The 20201-nt window shown below is 51.7% G+C and overlaps 1 long non-coding RNA gene across 2 annotated transcripts in view; it reads right to left on the minus strand.

Annotated features, from left to right (window-relative positions):
• Positions 1-20201, minus strand: part of LOC138750517 (uncharacterized) — a 909150-nt gene that overhangs the window by 621716 nt on the left and 267233 nt on the right. The window lies entirely within an intron of this gene.

A 20201-nucleotide genomic window follows, 5' to 3' on the forward strand; every position in this document is an offset into this window, starting at 1 on the left:
GTGGGGAAGCGTCGGGAACACTGCAGAACAGAGGGGAACCAAAGGGAGCAGGGGGAACAGATTGGAAAAAGTGGGGAACCGTTTGGAAAAAGTAGGGAACCGTGTGGAACACTGCAGAACAGAGGGGAACCAAAGGGAGCAGGGGAAACGGATAGAAAAAGTGAGGCCCATGGCGAACACTGCATGCCACAGGGGAATCAAAGGGAGCAGGGGGAACCGATTGGAAAAAGTGGGGAACTGTGGGGAACACTGCAGAACAGAGGGGAACCAAAGGTAGCAGGGGGAACGCATTGGAAAAAAGTGGGGAACCATGGGGAACACTGCAGTGCAGAGGGGAACCAAAGGCAGCATGGGGACAGATTAGAAAAAATTTGGAGAACCGTGGGGAAAACTGCAGAACAGAGAGGAACCAAAGGGAGGAGGGGGAACAGCTCGGAAAAGTGGGTACCCGTGGGGAACAATGCAGAACAGGAGGAACCAAAGGGAGCAGGGGGAACAGATTGGAAAAAAGTGGGGAACCGTGTGGAAAAATGCAGAACAAAGGGGAACCAAAGGGAGCAGGGGGAACAGATTGGAAAAAGTGGGGATTCGTGGAGAGATCTGCAGAACAGAGGTGAACCAAAGGAAGCAGGGGGAACGGATTGGAAAAAGTGGGGAACTGTGTGGAAAAATGCAGAACAGAGGGGAACCAGAGGTAGCAGTAGAAACAGATTGGAAAAAGTGGGGAACCGTGGGCAACACTTCAGAACAGAGGGGCACCAAAGGGAGCAGAGGGAACGCATTGGAAAAAGTGGGGAACCGTGGGGAACATTGCACGACAGAGGGGAACCAAAGGAAGCAGGGGAAACGGATTGTAAAAAGTTGGGCCGATGGGGAACACTGTAGGACAGAGGGGAATCAAACGGAGCAAGGGGAACTGATTGGAAAAAGTGGGGAACTGTGGGGAACACTGCAGAACCGAGGGCAAACAAAAGAAGCAGGGGGAATGGATTGCAAAAAGTTGGTAACCGTGGAGGACAATGCAGGACAGAGGGGAAACAAACAGAGCAGGGGGAATGGATTGCAAAAAGTTGGTAAGCGTGGAGGACACTGCAGAACAGATGGGAACCAAAGGGAGCAAGGCAAACAGATTGTAAAAAATTGGGGAACCGTGGGGAACGCTGCAGAACAGTGTGAAAAGAAAGCGAGCAGGGGGAATGGTTTGGAAAATGTGGGGAACCGTCGGGAAAACTGCAGAACAGAGTGGAGCCAAAGGAGCAGGGGGAACAGATTGGAAAAATTGGGGAACCGTGGGGGACACTGCAGGGCAGAGGGGAACCAAAGGGAGCATGGGAACAGATTAGAAAAAATTTGGAGAACCGTGGGCAAAACTGCAGAACAGAGCGGAACCAAAGGGAGCAGGAGGAACAGATTGGAAAAAGTTGAGAACAGTGGGCAACACTGCAGAACAGAGGGGAATCAAAGGGTGCAGGGGGAACAGATTGGAAAAAGTGGGGAATCGTGGGGAGTTCTGCAGAACAGTGGGGACCCAAAGGGAGCAGGGGGAAAGGATTCGAAAAAGTGGGGAACAGTGTGGAAAAATGCAGAACAGAGGGGAACCAGAGGTAGCAGGGGAAACAGATTGGAAAAAGTGGGGAACCGTGGGGAACACTGCAGAACAGAGGGGCACCAAAGGGAGCAGTGGGAATGCATTGGAAAAAGTGGCAAACAGTGTGCAAAAATGCAGAACAGTGGGGAACCAAAGGGAGCAGGAGGAACAGATTGGAAAAAGTTGAGAACAGTGGGCAACACTGCAGAACAGAGGGGAATCAAAGGGTGCAGGGGGAACAGATTGGAAAAAGTGGGGAACCGTGAGGAACACTGCAGAACAGAGTTGAACCAAAGGTAGCAGAGGGTAGAGTTCAGAAAAGTGGGGAATCGTGGGGAGTTCTGCAGAACAGAGGTGAACCAAAGGAAGCAGGGGGATCGGATTGGAAAAAGTGGGGAACAGTGTGGAAAAATGCAGAACAGAGGGGAACCAGAGGTAGCAGGGGAAACAGATTGGAAAAAGTGGGGAACCGTGGGGAACACTGCAGAACAGAGGGGCACCAAAGGGAGCAGTGGGAACACATTGGAATAAGTGGGGAACCGTGGGGAACACTGCACGACAGAGGGGAACCAAGGGAAGCAGGGGGAACGGATTGTAAAAAGTTGCGCCGATGGGGAACACTGAAGGACACAGGGGAATCAAAGGGAGCAGGGGGAACTGATTGGAAAAAGTGGGGAACTGTGGGGAACACTGCAGAACAGAGGGCAAACAAACGAAACAGGGGGAATTGATTGCAAAGAGTTGGGAACCGTGCAGAACAGGGGAAACCAAAGGGAGCAGGGCAAACAGTTTGTAAAAAAGTGGGGAACCGTAGGGAATGCTGCAGAACAGTATGAAACCAAATAGAGCCGGGGGAATGGTTTGGAAAATGTGGGGAACCGTGGGGAAAACTGCAGAACAGAGTGGAGACAAAGGAGCAGGGGGAACAGTTTGGAAAAAGTGGGGAACAGTGGGGAACACTGCAGAACAGTGAGGAACCAAAGGAAGCAGGGGGAACAGATTGGAAAAAGTGGGGAACCGTGTGGAAAAATGCAGAACAGTGGGGAAACAAACAGAGCAGGGGGAATGGATTGCAAAAAGTTGGGAAGCGTGGAGGACACTGCAGAACAGAGGGGAACCAAAGGGAGCAGGGTGAACAGATTGTAAAATAGTGTGGAACCGTGGGGAACGCTGCAGAACAGTATGAAACCAAAGCGAGCCGGGAGAATGGTTTGGAAAATGTGGGGAACCGTGGGGAAAACTGCAGAACAGAGTGGAGCCAAAGGAGCAGGGGGAACAGATTGGTAAAAATGGGGAACTGTGGGGAACACTGCAGAACAGAGCAGAACCAAAGGGAGCAGGGGGAACGAATTGGAAAAGGTGGAGAACTGTGGGGAACAATGCAGAACAGAGGGGAACCAAAGGGAGCAGAGGGAACAGATTGGAAAAAGTGGGGAACCGTGGGGAGCACTGCATGACAGAGGAGAACCAAAGGGATCAGGGGGAACAGATAGGAAAAAATTGGGGAACTGTGAAAACACTGCATGACAGAAGGGAAACAAAGGGAGCAGGAGGTACAGGTTGGAAAAAGTGGGGAACCGTGGAGGACACTGCAGGACAGAGGGGAACCAAAGGGAGCAGGGTGAACAGATTGTAAAATAGTGAGGAACCGTGGGGAACGCTGCAGAACAGTATGAAACAAAAGCGAGCCGGGGGAATGGTTTGGAAAATGTGGGGAACCGTGGGGAAAACTGCAGAACAGAGTGGAACCAAAGGAGCAGGGGGAACAGATTGGAAAAAATGGGGAACTGTGGGGAACACTGCAGAACAGAGCAGAACCAAAGGGAGCAGGGGGAACAGATTGGAAAAAGTGGGGAACCGATTGGAAAAAGTAGGGAACCGTGTGGAAAAATGCAGAAAGGTGGGGAAACAAACAGAGCAGGGGGAATGGATTGCAAAAAGTTGGGAAGCGTGGAGGACACTGCAGAACAGAAGGGAACCAAAGGGAGCAGGGCGAACAGATAGGAAAAAATTGGGGAACTGTGAAAACACTGCATGACAGAGGTGAACCAAAGGGAGCAGGGTGAACAGATTGTAAAAAAGTGGGGAACCGTGGGGAACACTGCAGAACAGTATGAAACCAAAGCGAGCAGGGGGAACAGTTTGGAAAATGTGGGGAACCGTGTGGATCACTGCAGAACAGAGGGGAACCAAAGGGAGCAGGGGAACGCATTGGAAAAAGTGGGGAACCGTGGGGAACACTGCAGAACAGTGTGGAACCAAAGGGAGCAAGGGGAACAGATTGGAAAAAGTGGGGAACCGTGTGGAAAAATGCAGAACAGTGGGGAAACAAACAGAGCAGGGGGAATGGATTGCAAAAAGTTGGGAAGCGTGGAGGACACTGCAGAACAGAGGGGAACCAAAGGGAGCAGGGCGAACAGATTGTAAAATAGTGGGGAACCGTGGGGAACGCTGCAGAACAGTATGAAACCAAAGCGAGCCGGGGGAATGGTTTGGAAAATGTGGGGAATCGTGGGGGACACTGCAGAACAGTGAGGAACCAAAGGGAGCAGGGTGAACAGATTGGAAAAAGTGGGGAACTGTGTTGAAAAATGCACAACAGTGGGGAACCAAAGGGAGCAGGGGGTACAGGATGGAAAAAAATGTGGAGAATCGTGGGGAACACTGCAGAATAGAGGGGAACCAAAGGGAGCAGGGGGAACGGATTGGAAAAAGTGGTGAAGCGTCGGGAACACTGCAGAACAGAGGCGAACCAAAGGGAACAGGGGGAACGGATTGGAAAAAGTGGGGAACCATGGGGGACACTGCAGGGCAGAGGGGATCCATAGGGAGCAGGGGGTACAGGTTGGAAAAATGTGGAGAACCGTGAGGAAAACTGAAGAACAGTGAGGAACCAAAGGGAGCAGGGGGAACAGTTTTGAAAAAGTGGGGAACCGTGTGCAAAAATGCAAAACAGTGGGGAACCAAAGGGAGCAGGAGGAACAGATTTGAAAAAGTTGAGAACAGTGGGCAACACTGCAGAACAGAGGGGAATCAAAGGGTGCAGGGGGAACAGTTTGGAAAAAGTGGGGAACAGTGAGGAACAATGCAGAACAGAGGGGAACCAAAGGGAGCAGGGGGATCGGATTGGAAAAAGTGGGGAACAGTGTGGAAAAATGCAGAACAGAGGGGAACCAGAGGTAGCAGGGGAAACAGATTGGAAAAAGTGGGGAACCGTGGGGAACACTGCAGAACAGAGGGGCACCAAAGGGAGCAGTGGGAATGCATTGGAAAAAGTGTGGAACCGTGTGCAAAAATGCAGAACAGTGGGGAACCAAAGGGAGCAGGAGGAACAGATTGGAAAAAGTTGAGAACAGTGGGCAACACTGCAGAACAGAGGGGAATCAAAGGGTGCAGGGTGAACCGACTGGAAAAAGTGGGGAACTGTGGGGAACACTGCAGAACAGAGGGGAACCAAAGGTAGCAGGGGGAACGGATTGGAAAAGGTGGGGAACCATGGGGGACACTGCAGGGCAGAGGGGAACCAAAGGGAGCATGGGAACAGATTAGAAAAAATTTGGAGAACCATGGGGAAAACTGCAGAACAGAGCGGAAACAAAGGGAGCAGGGGGAACAGATCGGAAAAGTGCAGACCCGTGGGGAACAATGCAAAACAGAGAGGAACCAAAGGGAGAAGGGGGAACAGATTGGAAAAAGTGGGGAATCGTGGGGAGTTCTGCAGAACAGTGGGGACCCAAAGAGAGCAGGGGGAAAGGATTCGAAAAAGTGGATCGTGGGGAACTCTGCAGAAAAGAGGTGGACCAAAGGAAGCAGGGGGAACGGATTGGAAAAAATGGGGAACCGTGTGGAAAAATGTAGAACAGAGGCGAACCAGAGGGAGAAGGGGGAACAGATTAGAAAAAATTTGGAGAACCGTGGGGAACACTGCAGAACAGTGAGGAACCAAAGGGAGCAGGGGGAACGGATTGGAAAAGGTAGAGAACTCTGGGGAACACTGCAGAACAGAGGGGAAGCAAAGGGAGCAGGGGGAACGGATTGCAAAAAGTGGGGCCCATGGGGAACACTGGAGGACAGAGCGGAATCAAAGGGAGCAGGGGGAACTGATTAGAAAAAGTGGGGAATCGTGCAGAACACTGCGGGACAGAGGGGAACCAAAGGGAACTGGGGGAACGGATTGGAAAAAGTGGGGAACCATGGGGAATACTGCAGGGCAGAGGGGAACCATAGGGAGCAGGGGCTACAGGTTGGAAAAAAGGTGGAGAACCGTGAGGAACACTGCAGAACAGTGAGGAACCAAAGGGAGCAGGGGGAACAGATTGGAAAAAGTGGGGAATCGTGTGGAAAAATGCAGAACAGTGGGGAAACAAACAGAGCAGGGGGAATGGATTGCAAAAAGTTGGGAAGCGTGGAGGACACTGCAGAACAGATGGGAACCAAAGGGAGCAGGGCGAACAGATTGTAAAATAGTGGGGAACCGTGGGGAACGCTGCAGGACAGTATGAAACCAAAGCGAGCCGGGGGAATGGTTTGTTAAATGTGGGGAACCGTGGGGAACACTGCAGAAAAGAGCAGAACGAAAGGGAGCAGGGGGAAAAGATTGGAAAAAGTGGGGAACCGATTGGAAAAAGTAGGGAACCGTGTGGAAAAATGCAGAAAGGTGGGGAACCAAAGGGAGTAGGGGGAACGGATTGGAAAAAGTGGGGAAGCGTCAGGAACACTGCAGAACAGAGGGGAACCAAAGGGAGCAGAGGGAACGGATTGGAAAAAGTGGGGAACCGTGGGGAACACTGCACGACAGAGTAGAACCAAAGGGATCAGGGGGAACAGATAGGAAAAAATTGGGGAATTGTGAAAACACTGCATGACAGAGGGGAACCAAAGGGAGCAGGGGGTACAGGATGGAAAAAAATGAGGAGAATCGTGGGGAACACTGCAGAATAAAGGGGAACCAAAGGGAGCAGGGGGAACGGATTGGAAAAAGTGGGGAAGCGTCGGGAACACTGCAGAACAGAGGCGAACCAAAGGGAACAGGGGGAACGGATTGGAAAAAGTGGGGAACCATGGGGGACACTGCAAGGCAGAGGGGAACCATAGGGAGCAGGGGGTACAGGTTGGAAAAATGTGGAGAACTGTGAGGAAAACTGCAGAACAGTGAGGAACCAAAGGGAGCAGGGGGAACAGTTTTGAAAAAGTGGGGAACCGTGTGCAAAAATGCAGAACAGTGGGGAACCAAAGGGAGCAGAAGGAGCAGATTGGAAAAAGTTGAGAACAGTGGGCAACACTGCAGAACAGAGGGGAATCAAAGGGTGCAGGGGGAACAGATTGGAAAAAGTGGGGAACCGTGAGGAACACTGCAGAACAGAGGTGAACCAAAGGGAGCAGGGGGTACAGTTCGGAAATGTGGGGAACCGTGGGGAACAATGCAGAACATAGGGGAACCAAAGGGAACAGGGGTAACAGATTGGAAAAAGTGGGGAATCGTGGGGAGTTCTGCAGAACAGAGGTGAACCAAAGGAAGGAGGGGGATCAGATTGGAAAAAGTGGGGAACAGTGTGGAAAAATGCAGAACAGAGGGGAACCAGAGGTAGCAGGGGAAACAGATTGGAAAAAGTGGGGAACCGTGGGGAACACTGCAGAACAGAGGGCAAACAAACGGAACTGGGGGATTCGATTGCAAAAAGTTGGGAACCGCGGAGGACAATGCAGAACAGGGGAAACCAAAGGGAGCAGGGCAAACAGTGTGTAAAAAAGTGGGGAACTGTGGGGAATGCTGCAGAACTGTATGAAAACAAAGCGAGCCGGGGGAATGGTTTGGAAAATGTGGGGAAACGTGTGGAAAACTGCAGAACAGAGCGGAACCAAAGGGAGCAGGGGGAACAGATCGGAAAAGTGCCGTTCCGTGGGGAACAATGCAGAACAGAGAGGAACCAAAGGGAGAAGGGGGAACAGATTGGAAAAAGTGGGGAATCGTGGGGAGTTCTGCAGAACAGTGGGGACCCAAAGAGAGCAGGGGGAAAGGATTCGAAAAAGTGGACCGTGGGGAACTCTGCAGAAAACAGGTGGACCAAAGGAAGCAGGGGGAACGGATTGGAAAAAATGTGGAACCGTGTGGAAAAATGTAGAACAGAGGCGAACCAGAGGGAGAAGGGGGAACAGATTAGAAAAAATTTGGAGAACCGTGGGGAACACTGCAGGACAGTGAGGAACCAAAGGGAGCAGGGGGAACGGATTGGAAAAGGTAGAGAACTCTGGGGAACACTGCAGAACAGAGAGGAAGCAAAGGGAGCAGGGGGAACGAATTGCAAAAAGTGGGGCCCATGGGGAACACTGGAGGACAGAGCGGAATTAAAGGGAGCAGGGGGAACTGATTAGAAAAAGTGGGGAATCGTGCAGAACACTGTGGGACAGAGGGGAACCAAAGGGAACAGGGGGAACGGATTGGAAAAAGTGGGGAACCATGGGGAATACTGCAGGGCAGAGGAGAACCATAGGGAGCAGGGACTACAGGTTAGAAAATATGTGGAGAATCGTGGGGAACACTGCAGAATAGAGGGGAACCAAAGGGAGCAGGGTGAACGGATTGGAAAAAGTGGGGAAGCGTCGGGAACACTGCAGAACAGAGGGGAACCAAAGGGAGCAGGGGGAACAGATTGGAAAAAGTGGGGAACCGTTTGGAAAAAGTAGGGAACCGTGTGGAACACTGCAGAACAGAGGGGAACCAAAGGGAGCAGGGGAAACGGATAGAAAAAGTGAGGCCCATGGCGAACACTGCATGCCACAGGGGAATCAAAGGGAGCAGGGGGAACCGATTGGAAAAAGTGGGGAACTGTGGGGAACACTGCAGAACAGAGGGGAACCAAAGGTAGCAGGGGGAACGCATTGGAAAAAAGTGGGGAACCATGGGGAACACTGCAGTGCAGAGGGGAACCAAAGGCAGCATGGGGACAGATTAGAAAAAATTTGGAGAACCGTGGGGAAAACTGCAGAACAGAGAGGAACCAAAGGGAGGAGGGGGAACAGCTCGGAAAAGTGGGTACCCGTGGGGAACAATGCAGAACAGGAGGAACCAAAGGGAGCAGGGGGAACAGATTGGAAAAAAGTGGGGAACCGTGTGGAAAAATGCAGAACAAAGGGGAACCAAAGGGAGCAGGGGGAACAGATTGGAAAAAGTGGGGATTCGTGGAGAGATCTGCAGAACAGAGGTGAACCAAAGGAAGCAGGGGGAACGGATTGGAAAAAGTGGGGAACTGTGTGGAAAAATGCAGAACAGAGGGGAACCAGAGGTAGCAGTAGAAACAGATTGGAAAAAGTGGGGAACCGTGGGCAACACTTCAGAACAGAGGGGCACCAAAGGGAGCAGAGGGAACGCATTGGAAAAAGTGGGGAACCGTGGGGAACATTGCACGACAGAGGGGAACCAAAGGAAGCAGGGGAAACGGATTGTAAAAAGTTGGGCTGATGGGGAACACTGTAGGACAGAGGGGAATCAAACGGAGCAAGGGGAACTGATTGGAAAAAGTGGGGAACTGTGGGGAACACTGCAGAACCGAGGGCAAACAAAAGAAGCAGGGGGAATGGATTGCAAAAAGTTGGTAACCGTGGAGGACAATGCAGGACAGAGGGGAAACAAACAGAGCAGGGGGAATGGATTGCAAAAAGTTGGTAAGCGTGGAGGACACTGCAGAACAGATGGGAACCAAAGGGAGCAAGGCAAACAGATTGTAAAAAATTGGGGAACCGTGGGGAACGCTGCAGAACAGTGTGAAAAGAAAGCGAGCCGGGGGAATGGTTTGGAAAATGTGGGGAACCGTCGGGAAAACTGCAGAACAGAGTGGAGCCAAAGGAGCAGGGGGAACAGATTGGAAAAATTGGGGAACCGTGGGGGACACTGCAGGGCAGAGGGGAACCAAAGGGAGCATGGGAACAGATTAGAAAAAATTTGGAGAACCGTGGGCAAAACTGCAGAACAGAGCGGAACCAAAGGGAGCAGGAGGAACAGATTGGAAAAAGTTGAGAACAGTGGGCAACACTGCAGAACAGAGGGGAATCAAAGGGTGCAGGGGGAACAGATTGGAAAAAGTGGGGAATCGTGGGGAGTTCTGCAGAACAGTGGGGACCCAAAGGGAGCAGGGGGAAAGGATTCGAAAAAGTGGGGAACAGTGTGGAAAAATGCAGAACAGAGGGGAACCAGAGGTAGCAGGGGAAACAGATTGGAAAAAGTGGGGAACCGTGGGGAACACTGCAGAACAGAGGGGCACCAAAGGGAGCAGTGGGAATGCATTGGAAAAAGTGGCAAACAGTGTGCAAAAATGCAGAACAGTGGGGAACCAAAGGGAGCAGGAGGAACAGATTGGAAAAAGTTGAGAACAGTGGGCAACACTGCAGAACAGAGGGGAATCAAAGGGTGCAGGGGGAACAGATTGGAAAAAGTGGGGAACCGTGAGGAACACTGCAGAACAGAGTTGAACCAAAGGTAGCAGAGGGTAGAGTTCAGAAAAGTGGGGAATCGTGGGGAGTTCTGCAGAACAGAGGTGAACCAAAGGAAGCAGGGGGATCGGATTGGAAAAAGTGGGGAACAGTGTGGAAAAATGCAGAACAGAGGGGAACCAGAGGTAGCAGGGGAAACAGATTGGAAAAAGTGGGGAACCGTGGGGAACACTGCAGAACAGAGGGGCACCAAAGGGAGCAGTGGGAACACATTGGAATAAGTGGGGAACCGTGGGGAACACTGCACGACAGAGGGGAACCAAAGGAAGCAGGGGGAACGGATTGTAAAAAGTTGCGCCGATGGGGAACACTGAAGGACACAGGGGAATCAAAGGGAGCAGGGGGAACTGATTGGAAAAAGTGGGGAACTGTGGGGAACACTGCAGAACAGAGGGCAAACAAACGAAACAGGGGGAATTGATTGCAAAGAGTTGGGAACCGTGCAGAACAGGGGAAACCAAAGGGAGCAGGGCAAACAGTTTGTAAAAAAGTGGGGAACCGTAGGGAATGCTGCAGAACAGTATGAAACCAAATAGAGCCGGGGGAATGGTTTGGAAAATGTGGGGAACCGTGGGGAAAACTGCAGAACAGAGTGGAGACAAAGGAGCAGGGGGAACAGTTTGGAAAAAGTGGGGAACAGTGGGGAACACTGCAGAACAGTGAGGAACCAAAGGAAGCAGGGGGAACAGATTGGAAAAAGTGGGGAACCGTGTGGAAAAATGCAGAACAGTGGGGAAACAAACAGAGCAGGGGGAATGGATTGCAAAAAGTTGGGAAGCGTGGAGGACACTGCAGAACAGAGGGGAACCAAAGGGAGCAGGGTGAACAGATTGTAAAATAGTGTGGAACCGTGGGGAACGCTGCAGAACAGTATGAAACCAAAGCGAGCCGGGAGAATGGTTTGGAAAATGTGGGGAACCGTGGGGAAAACTGCAGAACAGAGTGGAGCCAAAGGAGCAGGGGGAACAGATTGGTAAAAATGGGGAAATGTGGGGAACACTGCAGAACAGAGCAGAACCAAAGGGAGCAGGGGGAACGAATTGGAAAAGGTGGAGAACTGTGGGGAACAATGCAGAACAGAGGGGAACCAAAGGGAGCAGAGGGAACAGATTGGAAAAAGTGGGGAACCGTGGGGAGCACTGCATGACAGAGGAGAACCAAAGGGATCAGGGGGAACAGATAGGAAAAAATTGGGGAACTGTGAAAACACTGCATGACAGAAGGGAAACAAAGGGAGCAGGAGGTACAGGTTGGAAAAAGTGGGGAACCGTGGAGGACACTGCAGGACAGCGGGAACCAAAGGGAGCAGGGTGAACAGATTGTAAAATAGTGAGGAACCGTGGGGAACGCTGCAGAACAGTATGAAACAAAAGCGAGCCGGGGGAATGGTTTGGAAAATGTGGGGAACCGTGGGGAAAACTGCAGAACAGAGTGGAACCAAAGGAGCAGGGGGAACAGATTGGAAAAAATGGGGAACTGTGGGGAACACTGCAGAACAGAGCAGAACCAAAGGGAGCAGGGGGAACAGATTGGAAAAAGTGGGGAACCGATTGGAAAAAGTAGGGAACCGTGTGGAAAAATGAAGAAAGGTGGGGAAACAAACAGAGCAGGGGGAATGGATTGCAAAAAGTTGGGAAGCGTGGAGGACACTGCAGAACAGAAGGGAACCAAAGGGAGCAGGGCGAACAGATAGGAAAAAATTGGGGAACTGTGAAAACACTGCATGACAGAGGTGAACCAAAGGGAGCAGGGTGAACAGATTGTAAAAAAGTGGGGAACCGTGGTGAACACTGCAGAACAGTATGAAACCAAAGCGAGCAGGGGGAACAGTTTGGAAAATGTGGGGAAACGTGTGGATCACTGCAGAACAGAGGGGAACCAAAGGGAGCTGGGGAACGCATTGGAAAAAGTGGGGAACCGTGGGGAACACTACAGAACAGTGTGGAACCAAAGGGAGCAAGGGGAACAGATTGGAAAAAGTGGGGAACCGTGTGGAAAAATGCAGAACAGTGGGGAAACAAACAGAGCAGGGGGAATGGATTGCAAAAAGTTGGGAAGCGTGGAGGACACTGCAGAACAGAGGGGAACCAAAGGGAGCAGGGCGAACAGATTGTAAAATAGTGGGGAACCGTGGGGAACGCTGCAGAACAGTATGAAACCAAAGCGAGCCGGGGGAATGGTTTGGAAAATGTGGGGAATCGTGGGGGACACTGCAGAACAGTGAGGAACCAAAGGGAGCAGGGTGAACAGATTGGAAAAAGTAGGGAACCGTGTTGAAAAATGCACAACAGTGGGGAACCAAAGGGAGCAGGGGGTACAGGATGGAAAAAAATGTGGAGAATCGTGGGGAACACTGCAGAATAGAGGGGAACCAAAGGGAGCAGGGGGAACGGATTGGAAAAAGTGGTGAAGCGTCGGGAACACTGCAGAACAGAGGCGAACCAAAGGGAACAGGGGGAACGGATTGGAAAAAGTGGGGAACCATGGGGGACACTGCAGGGCAGAGGGGATCCATAGGGAGCAGGGGGTACAGGTTGGAAAAATGTGGAGAACCGTGAGGAAAACTGAAGAACAGTGAGGAACCAAAGGGAGCAGGGGGAACAGTTTTGAAAAAGTGGGGAACCGTGTGCAAAAATGCAAAACAGTGGGGAACCAAAGGGAGCAGGAGGAACAGATTGGAAAAAGTTGAGAACAGTGGGCAACACTGCAGAACAGAGGGGAATCAAAGGGTGCAGGGGGAACAGTTTGGAAAAAGTGGGGAACAGTGAGGAACAATGCAGAACAGAGGGGAACCAAAGGGAGCAGGGGGATCGGATTGGAAAAAGTGGGGAACAGTGTGGAAAAATGCAGAACAGAGGGGAACCAGAGGTAGCAGGGGAAACAGATTGGAAAAAGTGGGGAACCGTGGGGAACACTGCAGAACAGAGGGGCACCAAAGGGAGCAGTGGGAATGCATTGGAAAAAGTGTGGAACCGTGTGCAAAAATGCAGAACAGTGGGGAACCAAAGGGAGCAGGAGGAACAGATTGGAAAAAGTTGAGAACAGTGGGCAACACTGCAGAACAGAGGGGAATCAAAGGGTGCAGGGTGAACCGACTGGAAAAAGTGGGGAACTGTGGGGAACACTGCAGAACAGAGGGGAACCAAAGGTAGCAGGGGGAACGGATTGGAAAAGGTGGGGAACCATGGGGGACACTGCAGGGCAGAGGGGAACCAAAGGGAGCATGGGAACAGATTAGAAAAAATTTGGAGAACCATGGGGAAAACTGCAGAACAGAGCGGAAACAAAGGGAGCAGGGGGAACAGATCGGAAAAGTGCAGACCCGTGGGGAACAATGCAAAACAGAGAGGAACCAAAGGGAGAAGGGGGAACAGATTGGAAAAAGTGGGGAATCGTGGGGAGTTCTGCAGAACAGTGGGGACCCAAAGAGAGCAGGGGGAAAGGATTCGAAAAAGTGGATCGTGGGGAACTCTGCAGAAAAGAGGTGGACCAAAGGAAGCAGGGGGAACGGATTGGAAAAAATGGGGAACCGTGTGGAAAAATGTAGAACAGAGGCGAACCAGAGGGAGAAGGGGGAACAGATTAGAAAAAATTTGGAGAACCGTGGGGAACACTGCAGAACAGTGAGGAACCAAAGGGAGCAGGGGGAACGGATTGGAAAAGGTAGAGAACTCTGGGGAACACTGCAGAACAGAGGGGAAGCAAAGGGAGCAGGGGGAACGGATTGCAAAAAGTGGGGCCCATGGGGAACACTGGAGGACAGAGCGGAATCAAAGGGAGCAGGGGGAACTGATTAGAAAAAGTGAGGAATCGTGCAGAACACTGCGGGACAGAGGGGAACCAAAGGGAACTGGGGGAACGGATTGGAAAAAGTGGGGAACCATGGGGAATACTGCAGGGCAGAGGGGAACCATAGGGAGCAGGGGCTACAGGTTGGAAAAAATGTGGAGAACCGTGAGGAACACTGCAGAACAGTGAGGAACCAAAGGGAGCAGGGGGAACAGATTGGAAAAAGTGGGGAATCGTGTGGAAAAATGCAGAACAGTGGGGAAACAAACAGAGCAGGGGGAATGGATTGCAAAAAGTTGGGAAGCGTGGAGGACACTGCAGAACAGAGGGGAACCAAAGGGAGCAGGGCGAACAGATTGTAAAATAGTGGGGAACCGTGGGGAACGCTGCAGGACAGTATGAAACCAAAGCGAGCCGGGGGAATGGTTTGTTAAATGTGGGGAACCGTGGGGAACACTGCAGAAAAGAGCAGAACGAAAGGGAGCAGAGGGAACGGATTGGAAAAAGTGGGGAACCGTGGGGAACACTGCACGACAGAGTAGAACCAAAGGGATCAGGGGGAACAGATAGGAAAAAATTGGGGAACTGTGAAAACACTGCATGACAGAGGGGAACCAAAGGGAGCAGGAGGTACAGGTTGGAAAAAGTGGGGAACCGTGGAGGACACTGCAGGACAGAGGGGAACCAAAGGGAGCAGGGGGTACAGGATGGAAAAAAATGAGGAGAATCGTGGGGAACACTGCAGAATAAAGGGGAACCAAAGGGAGCAGGGGGAACGGATTGGAAAAAGTGGGGAAGCGTCGGGAACACTGCAGAACAGAGGCGAACCAAAGGGAACAGGGGGAACGGATTGGAAAAAGTGGGGAACCATGGGGGACACTGCAAGGCAGAGGGGAACCATAGGGAGCAGGGGGTACAGGTTGGAAAAATGTGGAGAACTGTGAGGAAAACTGCAGAACAGTGAGGAACCAAAGGGAGCAGGGGGAACAGTTTTGAAAAAGTGGGGAACCGTGTGCAAAAATGCAGAACAGTGGGGAACCAAAGGGAGCAGAAGGAACAGATCGGAAAAAGTTGAGAACAGTGGGCAACACTGCAGAACAGAGGGGAATCAAAGGGTGCAGGGGGAACAGATTGGAAAAAGTGGGGAACCGTGAGGAACACTGCAGAACAGAGGTGAACCAAAGGGAGCAGGGGGTACAGTTCGGAAATGTGGGGAACCGTGGGGAACAATGCAGAACATAGGGGAACCAAAGGGAACAGGGGTAACAGATTGGAAAAAGTGGGGAATCGTGGGGAGTTCTGCAGAACAGAGGTGAACCAAAGGAAGCAGGGGGATCGGATTGGAAAAAGTGGGGAACAGTGTGGAAAAATGCAGAACAGAGGGGAACCAGAGGTAGCAGGGGAAACAGATTGGAAAAAGTGGGGAACCGTGGGGAACACTGCAGAACAGAGGGCAAACAAACGGAACTGGGGGATTCGATTGCAAAAAGTTGGGAACCGCGGAGGACAATGCAGAACAGGGGAAACCAAAGGGAGCAGGGCAAACAGTGTGTAAAAAAGTGGGGAACTGTGGGGAATGCTGCAGAACTGTATGAAAACAAAGCGAGCCGGGGGAATGGTTTGGAAAATGTGGGGAAACGTGTGGAAAACTGCAGAACAGAGCGGAACCAAAGGGAGCAGGGGGAACAGATCGGAAAAGTGCCGTTCCGTGGGGAACAATGCAGAACAGAGAGGAACCAAAGGGAGAAGGGGGAACATATTGGAAAAAGTGGGGAATCGTGGGGAGTTCTGCAGAACAGTGGGGACCCAAAGAGAGCAGGGGGAAAGGATTCGAAAAAGTGGACCGTGGGGAACTCTGCAGAAAACAGGTGGACCAAAGGAAGCAGGGGGAACGGATTGGAAAAAATGTGGAACCGTGTGGAAAAATGTAGAACAGAGGCGAACCAGAGGGAGAAGGGGGAACAGATTAGAAAAAATTTGGAGAACCGTGGGGAACACTGCAGGACAGTGAGGAACCAAAGGGAGCAGGGGGAACGGATTGGAAAAGGTAGAGAACTCTGGGGAACACTGCAGAACAGAGAGGAAGCAAAGGGAGCAGGGGGAACGAATTGCAAAAAGTGGGGCCCATGGGGAACACTGGAGGACAGAGCGGAATTAAAGGGAGCAGGGGGAACTGATTAGAAAAAGTGGGGAATCGTGCAGAACACTGTGGGACAGAGGGGAACCAAAGGGAACAGGGGGAACGGATTGGAAAAAGTGGGGAACCATGGGGAATACTGCAGGGCAGAGGAGAACCATAGGGAGCAGGGACTACAGGTTAGAAAATATGTGGAGAATCGTGGGGAACACTGCAGAATAGAGGGGAACCAAAGGGAGCAGGGTGAACGGATTGGAAAAAGTGGGGAAGCGTCGGGAACACTGCAGAACAGAGGGGAACCAAAGGGAGCAGGGGGAACAGATTGGAAAAAGTGGGGAACCGTTTGGAAAAAGTAGGGAACCGTGTGGAACACTGCAGAACAGAGGGGAACCAAAGGGAGCAGGGGAAACGGATAGAAAAAGTGAGGCCCATGGCGAACACTGCATGCCACAGGGGAATCAAAGGGAGCAGGGGGAACCGATTGGAAAAAGTGGGGAACTGTGGGGAACACTGCAGAACAGAGGGGAACCAAAGGTAGCAGGGGGAACGCATTGGAAAAAAGTGGGGAACCATGGGGAACACTGCAGTGCAGAGGGGAACCAAAGGCAGCATGGGGACAGATTAGAAAAAATTTGGAGAACCGTGGGGAAAACTGCAGAACAGAGAGGAACCAAAGGGAGGAGGGGGAACAGCTCGGAAAAGTGGGTACCCGTGGGGAACAATGCAGACCAGGAGGAACCAAAGGGAGCAGGAGGAACAGATTGGAAAAAAGTGGGGAACCGTGTGGAAAAATGCAGAACAAAGGGGAACCAAAGGGAGCAGGGGGAACAGATTGGAAAAAGTGGGGATTCGTGGAGAGATCTGCAGAACAGAGGTGAACCAAAGGAAGCAGGGGGAACGGATTGGAAAAAGTGGGGAACTGTGTGGAAAAATGCAGAACAGAGGGGAACCAGAGGTAGCAGTAGAAACAGATTGGAAAAAGTGGGGAACCGTGGGCAACACTTCAGAACAGAGGGGCACCAAAGGGAGCAGAGGGAACGCATTGGAAAAAGTGGGGAACCGTGGGGAACATTGCACGACAGAGGGGAACCAAAGGAAGCAGGGGAAACGGATTGTAAAAAGTTGGGCCGATGGGGAACACTGTAGGACAGAGGGGAATCAAACGGAGCAAGGGGAACTGATTGGAAAAAGTGGGGAACTGTGGGGAACACTGCAGAACCGAGGGCAAACAAAAGAAGCAGGGGGAATGGATTGCAAAAAGTTGGTAACCGTGGAGGACAATGCAGGACAGAGGGGAAACAAACAGAGCAGGGGGAATGGATTGCAAAAAGTTGGTAAGCGTGGAGGACACTGCAGAACAGATGGGAACCAAAGGGAGCAAGGCAAACAGATTGTAAAAAATTGGGGAACCGTGGGGAACGCTGCAGAACAGTGTGAAAAGAAAGCGAGCCGGGGGAATGGTTTGGAAAATGTGGGGAACCGTCGGGAAAACTGCAGAACAGAGTGGAGCCAAAGGAGCAGGGGGAACAGATTGGAAAAATTGGGGAACCGTGGGGGACACTGCAGGGCAGAGGGGAACCAAAGGGAGCATGGGAACAGATTAGAAAAAATTTGGAGAACCGTGGGCAAAACTGCAGAACAGAGCGGAACCAAAGGGAGCAGGAGGAACAGATTGGAAAAAGTTGAGAACAGTGGGCAACACTGCAGAACAGAGGGGAATCAAAGGGTGCAGGGGGAACAGATTGGAAAAAGTGGGGAATCGTGGGGAGTTCTGCAGAACAGTGGGGACCCAAAGGGAGCAGGGGGAAAGGATTCGAAAAAGTGGGGAACAGTGTGGAAAAATGCAGAACAGAGGGGAACCAGAGGTAGCAGGGGTAACAGATTGGAAAAAGTGGGGAACCGTGGGGAACACTGCAGAACAGAGGGGCACCAAAGGGAGCAGTGGGAATGCATTGGAAAAAGTGGCAAACAGTGTGCAAAAATGCAGAACAGTGGGGAACCAAAGGGAGCAGGAGGAACAGATTGGAAAAAGTTGAGAACAGTGGGCAACACTGCAGAACAGAGGGGAATCAAAGGGTGCAGGGGGAACAGATTGGAAAAAGTGGGGAACCGTGAGGAACACTGCAGAACAGAGTTGAACCAAAGGTAGCAGAGGGTAGAGTTCAGAAAAGTGGGGAATCGTGGGGAGTTCTGCAGAACAGAGGTGAACCAAAGGAAGCAGGGGGATCGGATTGGAAAAAGTGGGGAACAGTGTGGAAAAATGCAGAACAGAGGGGAACCAGAGGTAGCAGGGGAAACAGATTGGAAAAAGTGGGGAACCGTGGGGAACACTGCAGAACAGAGGGGCACCAAAGGGAGCAGTGGGAACACATTGGAATAAGTGGGGAACCGTGGGGAACACTGCACGACAGAGGGGAACCAAGGGAAGCAGGGGGAACGGATTGTAAAAAGTTGCGCCGATGGGGAACACTGAAGGACACAGGGGAATCAAAGGGAGCAGGGGGAACTGATTGGAAAAAGTGGGGAACTGTGGGGAACACTGCAGAACAGAGGGCAAACAAACGAAACAGGGGGAATTGATTGCAAAGAGTTGGGAACCGTGCAGAACAGGGGAAACCAAAGGGAGCAGGGCAAACAGTTTGTAAAAAAGTGGGGAACCGTAGGGAATGCTGCAGAACAGTATGAAACCAAATAGAGCCGGGGGAATGGTTTGGAAAATGTGGGGAACCGTGGGGAAAACTGCAGAACAGAGTGGAGACAAAGGAGCAGGGGGAACAGTTTGGAAAAAGTGGGGAACAGTGGGGAACACTGCAGAACAGTGAGGAACCAAAGGAAGCAGGGGGAACAGATTGGAAAAAGTGGGGAACCGTGTGGAAAAATGCAGAACAGTGGGGAAACAAACAGAGCAGGGGGAATGGATTGCAAAAAGTTGGGAAGCGTGGAGGACACTGCAGAACAGAGGGGAACCAAAGGGAGCAGGGTGAACAGATTGTAAAATAGTGTGGAACCGTGGGGAACGCTGCAGAACAGTATGAAACCAAAGCGAGCCGGGAGAATGGTTTGGAAAATGTGGGGAACCGTGGGGAAAACTGCAGAACAGAGTGGAGCCAAAGGAGCAGGGGGAACAGATTGGTAAAAATGGGGAACTGTGGGGAACACTGCAGAACAGAGCAGAACCAAAGGGAGCAGGGGGAACGAATTGGAAAAGGTGGAGAACTGTGGGGAACAATGCAGAACAGAGGGGAACCAAAGGGAGCAGAGGGAACAGATTGGAAAAAGTGGGGAACCGTGGGGAGCACTGCATGACAGAGGAGAACCAAAGGGATCAGGGGGAACAGATAGGAAAAAATTGGGGAACTGTGAAAACACTGCATGACAGAAGGGAAACAAAGGGAGCAGGAGGTACAGGTTGGAAAAAGTGGGGAACCGTGGAGGACACTGCAGGACAGAGGGGAACCAAAGGGAGCAGGGTGAACAGATTGTAAAATAGTGAGGAACCGTGGGGAACGCTGCAGAACAGTATGAAACAAAAGCGAGCCGGGGGAATGGTTTGGAAAATGTGGGGAACCGTGGGGAAAACTGCAGAACAGAGTGGAACCAAAGGAGCAGGGGGAACAGATTGGAAAAAATGGGGAACTGTGGGGAACACTGCAGAACAGAGCAGAACCAAAGGGAGCAGGGGGAACAGATTGGAAAAAGTGGGGAACCGATTGGAAAAAGTAGGGAACCGTGTGGAAAAATGCAGAAAGGTGGGGAAACAAACAGAGCAGGGGGAATGGATTGCAAAAAGTTGGGAAGCGTGGAGGACACTGCAGAACAGAAGGGAACCAAAGGGAGCAGGGCGAACAGATAGGAAAAAATTGGGGAACTGTGAAAACACTGCATGACAGAGGTGAACCAAAGGGAGCAGGGTGAACAGATTGTAAAAAAGTGGGGAACCGTGGGGAACACTGCAGAACAGTATGAAACCAAAGCGAGCAGGGGGAACAGTTTGGAAAATGTGGGGAACCGTGTGGATCACTGCAGAACAGAGGGGAACCAAAGGGAGCAGGGGAACGCATTGGAAAAAGTGGGGAACCGTGGGGAACACTGCAGAACAGTGTGGAACCAAAGGGAGCAAGGGGAACAGATTGGAAAAAGTGGGGAACCGTGTGGAAAAATGCAGAACAGTGGGGAAACAAACAGAGCAGGGGGAATGGA

This window comes from Narcine bancroftii, unplaced genomic scaffold (genome assembly GCF_036971445.1).
Source record: "Narcine bancroftii isolate sNarBan1 unplaced genomic scaffold, sNarBan1.hap1 Scaffold_162, whole genome shotgun sequence".
Taxonomy (NCBI): Eukaryota; Metazoa; Chordata; class Chondrichthyes; order Torpediniformes; family Narcinidae; genus Narcine; species Narcine bancroftii.